Raw genomic sequence first — 19,518 nt, 5'->3', positions numbered from 1 at the left:
TTTTCTGTAAGGACTTAGGGATTCTTAAATCAAATGAGATGATGAAACCTATCAGTCTATCTAAATGACAAACTCCCTATAATATAATCCTTTGTAAATCCCAAATCTTTCATTTCAGGCTGCAAATACATTCATTCTCTAGAACCATTACTCAAGGAAAGTGGAAAAACAAGTCTTTTATATATATTTCATATTCTAAATGTTGTTATATTTAGAATAAGATATATTTATATTATGGATTGAACATTAGAAATCAAAAGATGTTTACATCATTAACCATAGGAAGTACAATTAGAGATTATTAATAATTATGGATTTAAATGATAGGATACAAAATGATAGACTGGCAGGTTAAACTGAAATAAAGGGTACAAAAAAAATACCTATCATAAGAACTAGTTTAGTGACAAAAAAAATTGTGTTGTTCCTGAAAATTACAAGTTTACTACTTTCTAATATATTATATTTATAATATACAGAGTAGCTCAATAAATAATCATATGTATATAGTTTTAGAGATTGCTGGATAATATTCATAGCTCAATGCCCACATTTATTTTAATAATTTTTTTCATGAAAAAGGAGAATAATCAAAAACTAATTTGGGGGTGTTGGCATACAAGGCTAACACAGTGCAGATTCGGAGTTCGAAGTGGCCACACTACAAGTGAGCGGTAGAGTCTCATATGTCATAAAGGGAGAAGGGAGTGAAAACAGATGAGTCATCGGAGTGGGCATGGAAGGAGGACGGTCTTCTTCCCCATTCGTTCTCCAGAACGTCGGGGCCACTCCAGTTGTTTTGTTTTTGTGTTTTCTGGCTGTGTTTTCAGCTGAATACTTCCTTTCTTTGACTGAAATCCTAGAAAATACTGGGTAAGCTGTAACCAAGTTTCAGAACTATAAATTTGATTCAGAGAAATTTGACTTCAATATCAAACATGAATTTTTCAAATCACTCCTTATATCAGTTTTACTTGAACAGAAACATTTTTGTTTTCTTTTGTGCATATGTGGCCCTTTTACTGGGATAACCTTTTCAGGAACATAAGCATTTTTGAAGCTACAGCTTCTAAAGATACTGTATTCTAATCAGGGAGCAAGTTTGATTAGGATATACTAACTCATGATCTGTTAAACTGATCTTTAATCATGTCAAGGGAGAATAAGAAAATGCTTAACATCATTTGTATTGCTTTTTCTTCCTCCTTTGTTATAGATACAAGTGTTCTTCATCATAGACATTAAAAGCATAGTTTATTTAAAACAGAAGAGCATTTTTCATACGCAATGTTTTATATTCAATGGTACTCCAAAAGCAATAATTGCATCCAAAAAACTGATACTTTTAGAAAAATAGATGTTGGCAATTTTTTCTGGGCAAGTGATCATTTATAATTTGAAATACAATGTTGAATTTCAGTCTGTCACATACTTGATAGCTAAAATAAGCCCTGGTTTGATCACATGTATCTTACTGAAAGTCCCAAAAGTTGTCGCTATAGATACTAATTGTTAATGTCAGAGTATGTGAATCCCCATAATTACAATATTCACATATATTGCACATTAAAGCCAACATGAAGCCATAAAGCAGGTGTATTTAAAGAGAAGTATTCTGGAACTTCCACTTCTGGTGTGATGGAGTAGACACATTTCCACTCTTCCTCCCAGTAAGTCCAACTAAAATGAACATAGGAGCAGAAAGCTCTGAAACATGGAGAGCAGAAAGCAGACCAGGGGGCACCTGGGATCCTGAAGAGCAACACAGTGGGAAATTCTCTGAGTTTTCTTTTTGTGTCATTATGTATTCCCGACTTGGATTTGTAGACACTGGCAACTCCAAAACATCAACAGGCGCTGACCAAGAAAAGTCTCAAAAAACCCTGCTCTCCATAGCAGAGAAGGGAAAGAGGCAGCCGGACAAGACAGAAAACTTTCAGACAATAATAGCTCGACCCAAACACCACAGCCCACCCCCAGTTCACACAAGCAAAGGCCACCCATGGAGGTTTGAGGAGGTGCTGTGAGGAGGCACCCATACCCTTCCCAGAAGGGTTTCAGAGCAAAGTAGAGAGCGGGGACTTCCACCCACTCGGGTCTGTAACAAGGCCCCTCATGGTCCCCCCCAGGTGCCAGTGGAGACCATGTGGGGAGCCTGGACTTCCACCCCAACCTAGCAGTCACGAGGTGTCCCTCTATGGGGCAATGTTAGAGGGGACCTAGTGGAGAATCCGCCCAGCAGCAGTGAGCTACCTCCTTGTGGTCTGGGTGAGACCAGGGGAGAGCAGAACTCACAGCCCCACTCATCAGTAACAAGCTCCTCACCTCGGGTGCCAACAGCAGCTGGCTGGGCACCTAGTCTGCCTGCACTGAGAACTAACAAGGTGAACCATCTTGGCACATGTATGTGGACGCACAGGTCAAGTGGGCTCCAGGAGAATGAAAGAATGAAAAATCCATGAGAGCAGGGATTTAGGGCTTGCTCTTTTATTCTTTCAGTGTCTCCTTACTCTACCACTTCCTTGTCTTCGTTTGCCCGTGACTGGTGAGGAGTGGAATGGATGCCGGAGAGGCACGGAAATGCTCATTGCCTTCTTCATGAGGGGGTCGCGAGGACTAAAGAAAATAATGCCAATGGAGTACCCAATTAAGTGCATTTATATAGTGAATGTTGTATAAATGTTAACTAGTACCACTGCTATTATCACCAAGTCTATACTTTTACTACCTTCTAAATTGATTCGACCAACATAAATTTACTGAAGCAAAAAGGAAAATGCTAATGGACAAATTTCTAGAAACACATAGTCTCCCAAAACTGGATCAGGAAGAGATAGAAAACTTGAACAGACCAATAACAACAGAAGAAATTGAAGATGTAATCAAGACTCTCCCAGCAAAAAAAAGCCCAGGCCCGGATGGCCAAAGAAGAGCTAATACCCATTCTCCTCAAACTATTTCAAAAAATTCAAGAAGGAAGACTTCCAAACTCATTTTATGAAGCCAGCATAATTCTAATTCAAAAACCAGAAAAAGAAACAACAAAGAAAGAAAACTACAGGCCAATATCTCTGATGAACATAGATGCCAAAATCCTGAACAAAATACTAGCAAATTGGATCCAGCAATACACCAAAAAAATTATCCACCATGACCAAGTGGGATTCATCCCAGGAATGCAAGGCTGGTACAATATTTGCAAATCAATAAATGTGATACACCACATAAATAAAATGAAGAGTAAAAACCACATGATCATATCAATAGATGCTGAAAAAGTCTTTGACAAAATCCAGCATCCATTTCTGATAAAAACGCACAGCAATGTGGGAATAGAGGGATCATATCTCGAAATAAGAAAGGCCATATATGAAAGACCTACAGCCAACATCATACTCAATGGGCAAAAACAAAAAGCACTTCCCTTAAGAACAGGAACAAGGCAAGGATGCCCACTTTCGCCACTCCTACTTAACATAGTACTGGACGTCTTAGCCACAGCAATCAGACAGGAAGAAAAAATAAAAGGGATCCAAATTGGGAAGGAGGAAGTGAAATTGTCATTATTTGCAGATGACAATGATACTATACATAGAAAACCCCAAAGACTCCATCAAAAGTTTACTAGACTTAATAAATGAATTTGGCAAAGTAGCAGGATACAAAATTAACGTCAAGAAATCGATGGCATTCTTATACACCAATGATGAACTCACAGAAAGAGAAACTAAGAAAACAATCCCATTTACCATTGTGGCAAAAAAATTAAGATACCTAGGAATAAACTTAACCAAAGAAATAAAGGACCTATTCGCAGAAAACTGCAGGTCATTGAAAAAAGAAGGAAATAGAGGAAGATATAAAAAAGTGGAAGCACATACCCTGTTCATGGATTGGGAGAATTAACATCATGAAAATGTCCATATTACCCAAAGCAATCTATAGATTCAACACAATCCCCATCAAAATACCAACGGCATACTTTACAGAATTAGAACAATTATTTCAAAAGTTCATATGGAACCAAAAAAGGCCTTGAATAGCCACAGCAATCTTGAAAAGGAAGAACAAAGTTGGAGGGATCACAATACCAGATTTCAGGTCATACTAAAAAGCCACTGTAATCAAAACAGCCTGGTACTGGCACAAGAACAGGCATATAGACCAGTGGAACAGAACAGAGAACCCAGAAATGGACCCAAGGCAATATGCTCAATTAATATTTGACAAAGGTGGCAAAAGCATACATTGGAGTAAGGACAGCCTCTTTAATTAAATGGTGCCAGGGAAACTGGACAGCTACTTACAGAAAAATGAAACTAGACCATCAACTTACACCATACACAAAAATAAACTCAAAATGGATTAAAAGACTTAAATGTAACTCATGAATCCATAAAAATCCTAGAAGAGACTGTAGGCAACAAAATTTCAGACATCATACACAGCAGAATTTTTACTGACACATCACCTAAAGCAATAGGAACAAAGGAGAAAATGAACACATGAGACTACATCAAACTAAAAAGCTTCTGCACAGCGAAAGATACAATCATCAAAACAGAAAGGCAACCCACTGTATGGGAGAACATCATTGCCAATGATATATCAGATAAGGGGTTAATTTCCAATACATATAGAGTGTTCATACAATTCCACAAAAGGAAGACAAAGAATCCAATTAAAAAATGGGCAGAGGAGCTGAATAGACACCTCTCCAACAGGACATACAAATGGCTAAGAAACATATGAAGAAACGCTCATCATCACTAATCATCAGAGAGATGCAAATTAAAACAACAATGAGGTATCACTTCACACCTGTCAGAATGGCCGCCATCAACAACTCATCAAACAATAAGTGTTGGCGAGGGTGTGGAGAAAGGGGGACTCCAGTGCACTGCTGGTGGGAATGCAGACTGGTGCAGCCACTATGGAAATCAATATGGTGTTACCTCAAAAAATTAAAAATTGAACTTCCATTTGACCCAGTGATCCCACTTCTAGGAATATACCCTAAGAAGCCTGAAACACCAATCAGAAAGAAGATATGTACCCCCATGTTTGTAGCAGCACTATGTACAATATCTAAGATGTGGAAACAGCCCAAGTGTCCATCAGTAGACGAATGGATAAAAAAGCGGTGGTACATATACACAATGGAGTACTACGCAGCTGTAAGAAAGAAAGATCTCTTATCCTTTGAGACGACATAGAGGGACCTGGAAAGTATCATCCTAAGTGAAACAAGCCAAACAGAGAAAGACAAGTTTCATATGATCTCACTTATTTGTGGAATATAATGAACATAACATTCTGAGGAATGGGGTAGTCCCAGAGATGTGGAAGTGGAGTACAGACTGACAATCCCCTAAAGAGGAGGGGGGTGGGGGAGAGATAAACCACAGAACTTATATGCATGTATGCATGAACAGTGGACATGGACAACAAACTGGGGAAAGGGCAGGGGAGGAGGGGGAGGGGGGAATCAGTTGGGGGGGAGGAGAAACATCTGTAACAAAAATTAATTAATAAAATAAAATAAAATAAATTTTTTTAAAAAAAAGAAAATGCTGAACATGAGAAACCTTGGGGCAGCCCTTTCCTACCTCTGAGTGAGAATCTACCACCTACACTGTACACAGACAGAAGCAAACAGCAGATCAGGTACATTGGAAAGAAGGAAAATGGACAGACACTGCAGAAAGGGAGATGACAGTCAAGTCAGAGGCAAGGAACTCATCTGTGCATTATCTGCAATCTGTCTCCTCCAGAGTGGACGCTTCTCGGGAGATGGGGCCACGCTTTAATCATTTTAAGAGCCTGCACAATGAACATAAATCATTCTACAATGTTTGTGCTGGTTTAGCAGCAAGGACTGTTGAGCATATTTATTCTACTAGTTATCTGTTGAGCCCAACCATGGGGAAGACACTATGAACAGACATGATGACAGAAGATAGATACAAAAGAAATCCAAGCCATGGATCTGGCCCTGGAGGTCAGAGGCACTTGGTATCCATTCACCATGAGTGGTACAAAAACGCAATAGGCTCACAATCAGAATGCCATTCTGGCAGAAATTGAAGTCTGCTGTATCTTTCGGATTAATTTTAAAAGACATTTTTGAGAACTCAGGAAAGCCCCATGTATCGACTCGAGGTTTCTTCTAGTTCTTAGGTGTCTCTAAGATATCTCTCAGTCCAATTGGGCAACATAAAAATGGTGCTTAAGCTTTGCTCACATGCGACTATGGCCACACCACACTGATCTCGGAAGTTTTGCTTACATGACTACCAAAAGCTTCTGGATGTGTGTCTTACTGACTTCAGTCTTCCAGAAAATGAGATGCCAGAATACCATGCTGAGAGGAGACATTCCACCTTGTACTTCTAGGCATCATTGCCTTTCTGAAGGCAGGTTTTCCTGTGGGGCAGGCAGAAGAACATGCGAGCTTAGACATCTCGTGCCCACAGTCTTGGTTTAAATGCATCGTCACACACAATCTTATTCTCAAAAATGTCTTTAAACAATGACTGGAAAAATTCTTCTCATAGAAAGCAGAGCTCATTATATAAGTAGGAAAATGACAAGTAGTATAAATTAGTCTTATGTAGGAAATTTCAGCCAGTTTGTAATTTGATATAAATGGTTTCATAAAGAAGAGGCATTCAGGAACTGCTTTCTGAAGTCTGCTTTCAGGAACTTTCATTACACACATAAGTCTGTTCCAATCTTGTCACAAAATATCGGCCAAACAGTATTGAACAACATTTTTGTTTGCTAGATATTTTAATTTGTTAGCAATCCGTATCATATTATTAACAAAAGTATTTGATTCATTTGTTAATTCAAGTAGCAATATATAATAGCCCTTTTACCTATGATCATGCAAGCTCTAATATTTAATGAGCATCGACTGGGTACCATAATGCTGTAAAAAAAAAATTACTAGGACCTGGCTAGTGTGGCTCAGTGGTTGAGAGTCGACCCATGCACCAGGAGGTCAACAGTTCAATTCCCGGTCAGAGCACATGCCCAGGTTGGCCCCATCCCCAGTTGGGGGCATGCAGGAGGTGGCCAATCAATGTTCTCTTTCATCGATGTTTCTATCTCTCTCTCCCTCTTCCTTGCTCTCTCTAAAAATCAATAAAGAAAAAAAAATTTTCCAAAAAAAAAAAAGAATCAATTCTTTTTTCCAAGTAGCCCAAGAGCTAATATGGGATTTTTAAAACAAATAATATATTTATGACTTTGAGATAAAAATCATACATGTTATTATTCAAAACTCCTATACTAGCCTACATTTAACAACTTAACAAAATTAGCAATGATATTACATCTATTAAAAACCTAAAGTAGCCCTGGCTAGTTTGGCTCAGCGGTAGAGCGTCGGCCTGTGGTCTGGAGAGACCCGGGTTCGGTTCCCGCTAAGGGCACGTACTTCGGTTGCAGTTTGTCCCCGGCCCTGGTTGGTCGTGCGGGTGGCAGCCACTCGATGTGTCCCTTCACGTCGATGTTTCTCTCTCTCTCTCCTTCCTCTCTCTCCCTCCCACTCTATCTGTACAAAAAATGGAAAAATATCCTCAGGTGAGGATTAAAAAAAAAAAAAAAAAAACCTAAAGTAAATATTATATTTAGTGATAAATCTTTAACAGTCCTATTGAAGCAATAAACAAGATAAGATGCCTGCAATAACAATTACCATTCAACATTATACTGGGAGTTCTAGCTAATGCAATAAGACAATAAATAAAAAGAAATAACAGAGATAGATACTGTAGAAAACTGTTACTGTTCAAAAATAAACTTCATAGGTGTGAATCAATGAATAAAAATAGAGACAATCTATAACAGCCATAACTAATTAGAAAATGTAGTAAAAATTATGATGACGATGATGACGACGACAATAAGGGCTAACATTTATAGTAAACAAACTCTGACAGGCACTACACTGACTGCTTCTCCTGAGGTCTGCACACACCAACACAGTGCCATCGGCATTAGGTTTACCCCATTTTGTAAATGAAGACAAATTCCAAATTCTGTTTCTGATAAAATCCATAACCTTAACCATTTTGCATAGTAACCTCTCCCTCCAAAAAGGTATGATTTACTTTATTTGAGAACCTATAAAATTCCACCAGCCAATGGAATGACTGCCAAGCTCAACCCTTAGCCTGCCTGCGTGTCGTACTAAGACGAGGGCGCACTGGGACCGTGAACCCCCTTAGACGCGCGCTCCCCCGGCTGGCTCTCCTCTCCATCTCCACGACCAGACGCAGGTTCTGCCGCACCTTGTGTACTCACTGCAGCCAGCTCTGCCCTTTAGAATAGAATGACCTTTTTAAAGTTAAATCTTGAGTAAATGATTGGAGACTTGAGTTCCAAGTGGGATTAAGGAGGATGAATTTCCTTGGAATGAAAGAAACACAAATTAGCTTATTCAAATATTTATGGAGAACCTACCACCCAAAGGCACCATGTGTGTTGTGACAGGGGGTTCCAAATTGTCTCTTCACCCCCTTTCCCTGTGAATTTCTAATCCAGAGGTAATCTTAGAGAAAACAGTCTGCATGCTCTTTTCCAATTAACTTAGCTGGCCCTTTTAATTCCATTATGCTCTCACAGAATATTATTCACACATGTGGCTTCAGGTACTCCCTATGAAGTGATGCTAAATATAAGGCTTTTCTCACACTCCATAATCCGATATCCAAATTCCACTAAATATATCTCAGGCTCCTCACACTCAGACCTGCCCTGACCATCCTTCCTTCAGTTGAATGTACCTGCTAAACATCTGGATTCCATCTGCCTCTTTGCATGGCCACCTGCACAAGGACACACCGTGACTCAGGATGGCTGCAGCTGCCTTGTAATTAGCTGCTATCTTCAGATGACATCTTCAAAGGGGCAGATAGATTTTTTTTTTACATTGTTTGTTTTTTTATCCTCACTCGAAGACATTTTTCCATTTTTCTGGTTAGATAGAGCGGGAGGGAGAGAGAGGAAGTGAGAGAGAGAAACATTGACGTGAAAGGGAGGAGAGAAAAAAGGCGGCGGAGTGAACGGAGCTACACAGACCGTCTCCCAGAACCAAACTGGAATTACAACTATAACACAGACATATTGACGGGAAAAAGCAACAGAAAAGCAGCTTGGAGGACCATACAACGAGGGACACTGACTCCATCCCGGTAGGCTTGCGAAGGTGCAAGACGGGGGCTGGGAGCCCATGGTCGGCAGCTCGGCAGTGGCCTTAGCTGGGAGCAGCGCCCTCGGGTCACACTCCCAGGCGGCTCCACAGCGCAGAGCTGGACAGAGGCTGAAACAGCCACAGCCACTCACCGTGGGCTCCGGCAGAGGGAGGGCAGACTGGACTGAAACTGTGTGGGCACACTCGGGATTTGGAGGGCACTCAGAGCTTTTGCTGAGTTGCAGCCACGCAGGACGGTGGGCATATTGCTCCTTCCCAGGGCTCTGGGGAGAGGCAGCAGCCCCTCTCTCGGAGATCCAACCCCACCCTATGGGCCATTGAAGTGCTAATTGAGGCTCATTAACAACCAGCATCTGCACCACCCTCCTGAAATCCCCTTGTGCTGAGCACCTGAGGGAGTTTTTCAATCAACAGAAACCCAAAACTCATCAAGTAACCTCGACTGCTAGCCTCCAGGCAAAAAGCTAGAGGATAACAGTACCTTTCCTGGGCTGGCAACTTTAACCAGGAAAGTAAGACTTGACAGTGGTGTTTAACGTGGGTCCTCCCTTACTCATCTAAACACAGACGAGGGAGCCACAAACAGCAGAACACCAACACCCAAGGGAAAACTTGACAGGCTCCAAAGCCCACAGTGATAGCCAAAATGGTGAAACACAGAAACAGAAGCCAAATGAAAGAGCAAGAGACCTCCACCGAAGATGAGATCAATGTGGAGCAATTAGGCATGTTAACAGAGCTAGAATTCAGAGCCATGATCTTGAGGAAGCTGAACAGCATAAGTAAGGACATAGAGACACTGAAAATAAGCCAATTGGAAATTAAAAACCATCAAGAAGAGATAAAAAATGACATATCAGAAATGAAAAACACATTGGAAGGTTTAAAAAGCAGACTAGAGGAAGCTGAGGACCGGATCAGTCAATTAGAAGACAGGGTAGAAAAAATCAACCAATCAGAAAACCAAAAGGAAAAAACTATTAAAAAACAGGAATACAGCTTAAGAGAACTGTGGGACAACTGGAAACGTAATAATATTCGCATCATAGGAGTCCCCGAAGAAGAAGAAAATGAGCAAGGGATAGAGAATATATTCAAAAAAATAGTGACAGAAAACTTTCCTAATTTGGTGAAGGAAGAAGGCATTCAAGTTCAAGACGCACAGAGAGTCCCAAGTAAGAAGAACCCAAACAGGCCCACACCAAGACACATAGTAATTAAAATGCCACAAATTAAACACAAAGAGAGAATCCTAAAAGCAGCAAGAGATAAGCAACAGGTTACCTACAAAGGGAACCCCATAAGGCTCTCAGCTGACTTCTCACAAGAAACACTACAGGCCAGAAGGGAATGGCATGAAGTAATCAAAGTCATGAAAAACAAGAATCTGAATCCAAGACTACTCTACCCAGCAAGGCTATCATTCAAAATAGAAAGTCAAATAAAGAGCTTCCCAGACAAAAAAAGGCTAAGGGAATACATTAGCACCAAACCAGCACTGCAAGAAATGTTAAAAAGACTGCTGTAATTAGCAGTAGAAATGGGAAGAAAAATACAACCACACTAAACAAAAATGGCAATAAATAAGTACATATCAATAATCACCTTAAATGTAAATGGATTGAATGCTCCCATAAAAAGACACAGAGTAGCTGATTGGATAAGAAAGCATGACTCATCTATATGTTGTTTACAAGAGACCCACCTCACAACAAAAGACTCACATAGGTTGAAAGTGAAGGGATGGAAAAAAATTTTCCAAGCAAATGGAAAGCAAAAAAAAGCTGGGGTAGCAATTCTCATATCTGATAAAATAGATTTCAAAATGAAGACCATAACTAGAGACAAAGACGGCCACTACATAATATTGAAAGGATCTATCCAACAGGAAGATATAACCTTGATAAACATATATGCACCCAATATAGGAGCACCAAAATATATTAAATATCTTCTGGAGGACTTCCAAGGAGAAATCGACAACAATACAATCATAGCAGGGGACTTCAACACCCCGTTGACAGCACTGGATAGATCCTCTAGGCAAAAAATTAGCAAGGAAACAGAGACTCTAAATGAAGCACTAGACCAAATGGATTTAATAGACATCTACAGAGAATTACACCCCAAAACTACAGAATACACATTCTTCTCAAGTGCAAATGGGACATTCTCAAAGATAGACCACATGATAGGACACAAACTAAATCTCTACAAGTTCAAGAACATTGAAATCATATCAAGCATCTTCTCAGATCACAATGGCATGAAACTAGAAATCAATTGCAACAAGAACATGCAAAGACATTTCAACACATTAAGGCTAAATAGTATGTTATTAAACAATGAATGGGTCACCAAGGAGATCAAGGAAGAAATTAAAAACTTCCTGGAAACCAATGAAAATGAACACACAACAACACAAAATCTATGGGATGCAGCGAAAGCAGGTCTGAGAGGGAAGTTCATAGCACTACAGGCCTACCTCAAAAAACAAGAAAAATTTCTAATTGACTGTCTAACCTCACAACTTAAAGAATTAGAAAGCAAACAAAAAGAAAACCCCAGAGCAAGTAGAAGGAAAGACATAGTAAAGATCAGAGCAGAAATAAATGACATAGAGACCAAAAAAACAATCGAAAGGATCAATGAAACAAAGAGCTGGTTTTTCGAAAAGATAAACAAGATTGATGGACCCTTAGCTAGACTCACCAAGAAACAAAGAGAGAGAACCCAAATACACAAAATCCGAAATGAAAGAGGAGAAGTAACAACCAACACCACGGAAATACAAAAGATCGTTAACAACTACTACGAACAACTATATGGCAACAAATTCGACAATCTAAGCGAAATGGACAAATATCTAGAAACACACAGTCTCCCAAAACTACTCCCGGAAGAGATAGAAAACTTGAACAGACCAATAACAACGAAGGAAATTGAAGAGGTAATCAAGACTCTCCCAGCAAACAAAAGCCCAGGCCCAGATGGCATCACGGGGGAGTTTTACCGAACATTCAAAAAAGAACTAACATCCATTCTCCTGAAACTATTTCAAAAAATTCAAGAAGACGGAAGACTTCCAAACATGTTCTATGAGGCCAGCATAATTCTAATTCCAAGGCAGAAAAAGACACTACAAAGAAAGAAAACTACAGGCCAATATCCCTGATGAACATAGACGCCAAAATCCTGAACAAAATATTAGCAAATCGCAGCCAGAAATATATCAAAAAAATTATTCACCATGACCAAGTGGGATTCATTCCAGGGATGCAAGGCTGGTACAATATTCGCAAATCAATAAACGTGATACACCACATAAACAAAATGAAGACTAAAAACCACATGATCATATCAATAGATGCTGAAAAGGCATTCGACAAAATCCAGCATCCATTTCTGATAAAAACGCTCAGCAATGTAGGAATAGAGGGATCATATCTCGACATAATAAAGGCCATATATGAAAGACCTACAGCCAACATCATACTCAATGGACAGAAACTAAAAACATTTCCATTAAGAACAGGAACAAGACAGGGATGTCCACTTTCGCCACTCTTATTTAACATTGTACTGGAAGACTTAGCCACAGCAATCAGACATGAAGAAAAAATAAAAGGGATCCAAATTGGAAAGGAGGAAGTGAAACTGTCATTATTTGCAGATGACATGATATTATACATAGAAAACCCTAAAGACTCCATCAAAAATCTACTAGACTTAATAAATGAATTTGGCAAAGTAGCAGGATACAAAATTAACGTCAAGAAATCGACGGCATTCTTGTACACCAATGATGAACTCACAGAAAGAGAAACTGAAAAAACAATCCCATTTACCATCGCGCCAAAAAAATTACTATACCTAGGAATAAACTTAACCAAAGAAGTAAAGGACCTATTTGCAGAAAACTACAGGTCATTGAAAAAAGAAACAGAGGAAGATATAAAAAAGTGGAAGCACATACCCTGTTCATGGATTGGAAGAATTAACATCATTAAAATGTCCATACTACCCAAAGCAATCTATAGATTCAATGCAACCCCCATCAAAATACCAACGACATATTTCATAGAACTAGAACAAATACTTCAAAAGTTCATATGGAACCAAAAAAGACCCCGAATAGCCACAGCAATCTTGAAAAAGAAGGACAAAATAGGTGGGATCACAATACCAGATATCAGGTTATACGACAAAGCGACTGTAACCAAAACATCCTGGTACTGACACAAGAACAGGCATATAGACCAGTGGAACAGAACTGAAAACCCAGAAATGGACCCAAGGCAATACGCTCAATTAATATTTGACAAAGGTGGCAAGAGCATACAGTGGAGTAAAGACAGCCTCTTTAATAAATGGTGTTGGGAAAATTGGACAGCTACATGCAAAAAAATGAAACTAGATCATCAACTTACACCATACACAAAAATAAACTCAAAGTGGATAAAAGACTTAAATGTGACCTGTGAATCCATAAAAATTCTAGAAGAAAATGTAGGCAACAAAATTTCGGACATCATACAGAGCAGAATTTTCACTGATACATCACCTAAGGCAACAGAAACAAAGGAAAAAATGAACACATGGGACTATATCAAACTAAAAAGCTTCTGCACAGCAAAAGACACAATCATCAAAATGGAAAGGCAACCCACTGTATGGGAGTACATCATTGCCAATGATGTATCAGATAAGGGGTTAATTTCCAATATATACAGAGTGCTCATACAACTCAACAAAAGGAAGAAAAAGAACCCAATTCAAAAATGGGCAGAGGAGCTGAATAGACACCTCTCCAAACAGCACATACAAATGGCCAAGAGACATATGAAGAAATGTTCAACATCACTAATCATCAGAGAGATGCAAATTAAAACAACAATGAGGTATCACCTCACACCTGTCAGAATGGCCGCCATCAACAAATCATCAAACAAGTGTTGGCGAGGGTGTGGAGAAAAGGGGACTCTAATACACTGCTGGTGGAAATGCAGACTGGTGCAGCCACTATGGAAAACAATATGGTGTTACCTCAAAAAATTAAAAATTGAACTTCCATTTGACCCAGTGATCCCACTTCTAGGAATATACCCTAAGAAGCCTGAAACACCAATCAGGAAGAATATATGTACCCCCATGTTCATAGCAGCACTATTTACAATAGCTAAGATCTGGAAACAGCCCAAGTGTCCATCAGTAGACGAATGGATAAAAAAGTGGTGGTACATATACACAATGGAGTACTATGCAGCAGTAAGAAAGAAAGATCTCTTATCCTTTGAGACGACATGGAGGGACCTGGAAAGTATTATCCTAAGTGAAATAAGCCAAGCAGAAAAAGACAAATACCACATGATCTCACTTATATACGGAATATAATGAACATAACAGTCTGAGGAATACGGTAGACGCAGACACATGGAAGTAGGGCACAGACTGACATCCCTCAGAAGAGGGGGTGGGGGGCTGGGGGGGTGGGAAGAGACAAACCACAGAACTTATATGCATGTATGCATGACCAATGGCCATGGACAACTAAGCCGGGGACGGGGCTGGGGTGGGGTAGGGAGGGGGGTGCCAAGGGGGTAAAAAAGGTGAAATATCTGTAACAAAAAATAAATAAAAAATTAAAAAAAAAAAAAAAAAAAACATTGACGTGAAAGGGACACATCGAGTGGCTGCCACCTGCACTACCAACCAGGGCCAGGGACAAACAGCAACCGAGGTACGTGCCCTTAGCGGGAACCGAACCCGGGTCTCTCTGGACTGCAGGCCGATGCTCTAACCGCTGAGCCAAACCGGCCAGGGCTGTACCACAGCTTTTGTATCTACTCATCTGCTCTGGGTACTTGGGCTGTTTCTAGTTCTTGGCTGTTGTAAATAATGCTGCTATAAACGTAGGGGTGCATATACTCTTTCTTATTGGTGTTTCAGAGGGGCAAATAGATTTTAATAAAGTATTCATATTAATAAACGTAAAATTAAAACATCTATCAGTACTATGAATAAAATGTCCAATAGGCCCTGAAGGAGAAACCGCAAGGAATAAAAGGAACAGTGCTGCAGGCAGACAGAACCACCTTTCAAAATTCACACACACGCACCATTCAAAAGTCTTCCGTGGCTCCCAATCATGCTTAGATATCATCTCAGCCTAACAATCATTCCATTAAAAAGCCCCTTATTCATAGGCTAATACAAATAGAGAAAAGAGCTGATAGTTTCACTATCAAACACCTTAAAGCTTTTGTCTGCTTGTATACATTTTTTTCAATCACAGTTTGTTTTTATATTTTAAAGTCAATACTCTCTCCCCTTCTATGACGTAAATGCCATTACAGCATTGTCCCATTTTAGAATGGAGACTCACAGGGTGAAATGGACTGCCTAAAGTCACACTGCCATCAAACGATTTAAAGACTAATTCAGAGAAAAGATAAAAACTAAACAGAGGGCAAAGAAAGGAGATGATTTCCAGTAGATGACAAAACCAGCTGAAGCTCAAGTTAGGAAATTAAATGGAATGTATGAATGTTTGTTGAAAATGCTCTATTTTTCTTCCCAATGAATTGAGAAAGTAGAGTTTCTCCTCCTCAGCACCCAGAGTGAGAGTAGAGAGATCAAGTTTAAGCCCTGGCCGGTTTGGCTCAGCAGTTAGAGCGTCGGCCTGCAGACCAGAGAGACGCAGGGCACGTACCTCAGTTGCAGTTCATCCCCGGCCCCGACTGGGGCCCTGTGGGTGGCAGTCGCTCAATGTGTCTTTCTCACGTCAATGTTTCTCTCTCTCTTTTCCTCCCTCTTTCCCTCCTACTCTATCTGAAGATAAATGCAAAAATATCCTCGGGTGAGGACAAAAGTAAATAAAAAATAAAGTTTAGAGCCCAGGGAGAGTGCATCTTATCAGAAAAGGAGTTTGAACTCAGCTTTCCAGGTTCCCTAGCGCTTCTTCCCCTGCATAAGAATGACCGTGGCAGTGTCGGGATCCCACCCAGGCAAAAATGAGTGATGCTCAAAGGAAACCCTGCCTACTGGCATCTGTTCACACCTGGTACTCTATGGAACTTATGTATTTCCACTCACTATGTCATTAGCTTCTGGTCATTTTTCCTGTTGTGCTGATGGATTTGTACTCCCCTCTCCATACATACACACTGTCTGAGAAACACGTGATCTGCCACCAGGGAGCCTGGCAAGGTGACTGAATCAAGTGGGGTCAGCCCAGCAAAGCCAGTGTTGTTCCTTGATAATTTTGTAAGGGAGGAGCCATGGAGATGCACCACTGAGGGTCCTTCAAGAAAGACCCAGCCATTTGTTCGTAAGGAGTGTAGTGGGCTGCCTGCTGCTTCCAAGCATCTGTCTCAGCCCGGCAGCCAAGTCTACGATCCCATAAACAACCCCAGGCAATGACTGAACACGATGGGAGTGCTGGGCCCTGGCCATTCCATCACCACATGGGGCTCCTCCGATGGGCAACCCTTACCCCAGATCTCTCCATGGGGTTGGCCCGGACTTTGTCAGATGTGCATCCGGATGTGCTCTCTCTATCCAATCCTGCCTCCTCACCCTTTTATCTTTCACAAGCATCCCCCCAATAAACTTATGGAACCCCTAATTCCAATTTAGAGTCTTTTTCCAGGAGGACCCACTGACACAGTAAAGAAAATACTACACATATTTATACAGTGGTCCTCATTACCATGTGATAATCTGACTTGAGGAAATATATTGCTGGGTTCCGCAATGACACATGATGCATGAATGAATGAATTCTGAACTGTGCATTGAGTCAAAGGCAGCATCTTTGCCAACCAAAAACCACAGAGATTTTTTTTAAACAATTGATGAGTACTAGTCTATGTTATCTGTTTTGTGATGTGATCCAATACCTATTGAATAAAGTATTATTCTGCACAAGCTAACTCTGCTTGGATGAGTTCTCTTTGTTATTCTAACAATATGTTTAAAATTTTTTAAATATATGTGTGTATTAGCTGGGAATGAAGATGAAGAAACTGAAGATCAGAGAAGGTGTCAATGTAAATCACCTTAATTTAATTTTCAGATTTTGTTTAAAGTGCCAAAAATGTAACATATCATCACAAACTGTCGTTTTACACAATTCTTAATCTACAAACATAAATGGAAGTCAGTTTCAAGCAATGGGTCCCAACCAGGGGCAATTTGCCTACAAAGCAACATTTGTTAACATCTAGAGATACATTTAGTGTCCTAACTGGACAGGGGCAGGGTGGGGGGCATGCTACTGGAGTCTGGTGGAAAGAGGACAGGGATGCTACTCAATATCCCACAATGTACAAGAAAACCCCACAACAAAGAATTATATGACCTAAAATGTCAATAGTGCCAAGGTTGAGAAACCTGAGTTCATGATTATAGAAAGTAATATTTAATATCCTGATTGTCTGATTGAAATCTAAAAGTAAAATGTTTAATATCCTGCTCATAATCCCACAGTGATTTTTTTGTTATTGTTGTACTAATCAATATCCTCCCATTTCCTAGAGAAAGTAATCTAGAATACTGAGTAAAATCAGCAGTTAGAATTCACTTGCCCCTTATACAGGGAAGCAGTATTTCTAAGCATGTTATTCAAATATTTTATGAGATAGAAATGCAAGGAGTACATTAGAGATCACCAGAGTTCTGTGTCACCAAATTCTTAGGGTTTTGTTTTTTTCCTTTCAGTCATATTACTTCTGTTGGTGAAAATTTTCAAGTTTAAGCACACCCTACTCTTAAGCATCCACGGCTAATATTATTAGTCAATGTGTAACACACATATTGTTTCATATTTTTAAAACAGAACAAGTTTATGGAAACATCCTGGTCATGTTAGCAAAGCCCAGTATTTAGCAGGGCACTATTTCCTTTCATTTAATGTGTTATGTGGTTAAAAAAAAACCTGCACTTTTAGATTAATTGAAATTTAAATTGGTTATCTGAAAGCCAATAACATAGTATTAAGTTTATGTAGTATCAGAACACAAATCAATGCCTAATTTTCTCACGGTGAAAAATTTTTCAGGAAAAATAAAAACACTTGGTGTTTCATTTGATGGTCAAGATGCGCCCCCTACCGAAGAGAAGAGAGAAATAACCTTGATTTCGTTTAAATTCACAGGACTCCCAAAATTGCCTTACACCCATCAGTAGAAAATCTCCTAGCTCATCTGAAGAGCTGAGTGTAAACTCTAGATTCTATTTGGCACAAGACAAATGTGAGGATGAAATGTCACTTACATATTTGAGGGGCTCCATTATTCTGAAAGATCACCCAGAAAATCTCTCAACAATACTAGCAGTATGAAATGACTACTACCACTTATTCCTAACATTAACAACTGAGCTTTAACAGGGTATTTTTTTCTATCTAGTCTCTTTGTTTTGATGATACGTGATTCTGCATCAAGGAGAGCCAGTTACCCTTTCAGACGGTGGTCACATCGATCCTGGAAGTTTACGTTCTCAAAGGTGACCGCAAATTGCCAGCAGACAAAAATAATTAGGATTAATTAAATAGGGAGGAAAGAGACTATGGGGAAGAAAAGTTCTTTCACCTCCAGCTTCGCCCCCGATCCAGAACCCCATTGCTCCTAAATATCTCCTTTACTTTGCAGATGCCAAGATGCTGGTCTGAACAGTGCCCGCCCCAGGACATCACTCACCTAAAGCCTTTTTGCATTGCTGTTCCACTAAGAGAGAGAGAGAGAGAGAGAGAGAGAGAGAGAGAGAGAGAGAGAGAGAGAGAGAGTTGGGGTGAGCGCCTTGCTCTCGGTCTCCGAGGCTCCAAAAGAAGCAGGTACAGTGGGTTGGGGGCTCTTACCTGGGCTCCGGCGAGGAGGCAACCGACGAGCAGCAGCCACCCCGAGAGGTGGGACGACGCCCCCGGCCGAGCCATGCCGGACCAGCCCGAGCGAGAATCGGGGCGCTGTTCCCGGAGCCCGGAGAAGCTCCGCACTCGCAACTTGGCGGGCGTGGGTCCAACTTGTGGCCCGGAGCGCGGCGCAGCCGGAGTGGCGGGGCCACCAGGCGGGGGATGCCCGGGGCCGGGCTGCCGGCGCCCGCGGGTCTCGGATCCGGGTCCTGCCGCGCGGCGGCTCGCGGCTTGGTCTGGGCTTCGGGGTAGAGTGGGTGGTAGCCCGGTCTCGACTTAGCCCCGCGGCCCCAGGCGGGGAGGGGCGGCCCCACGCCCCCTGCAGGAGCCGCGGGGAAGCGCTCGCGCTCCTCCTCCGAGTCACTGCGCCCTGCAGCCCAGGGGA

General features: G+C 40.8%; 1 protein-coding gene across 1 annotated transcript in view; it reads right to left on the bottom strand.

Moving 5' to 3' along the window:
• Positions 1 to 19,151, bottom strand: part of PTH2R (parathyroid hormone 2 receptor) — a 79,985-nt gene extending 60,834 nt beyond the window's left edge. Inside the window, exon 1 of the mRNA XM_036253259.1 lies at positions 19,083 to 19,151. The gene's annotated coding sequence lies outside the window, so the exon portion shown is untranslated. The remainder of the gene's footprint in view (positions 1 to 19,082) is intronic.
• Between the last annotated feature and the right edge of the window lie 367 nt (positions 19,152 to 19,518).

Source organism: Molossus molossus, unplaced genomic scaffold, assembly GCF_014108415.1.
Source record: "Molossus molossus isolate mMolMol1 unplaced genomic scaffold, mMolMol1.p scaffold_m16_p_11, whole genome shotgun sequence".
NCBI classification, from domain to species: Eukaryota; Metazoa; Chordata; class Mammalia; order Chiroptera; family Molossidae; genus Molossus; species Molossus molossus.
The sequence above is the reverse complement of the archived record's forward strand: the minus strand, read 5'-3'. Positions and strand labels throughout refer to the sequence as shown.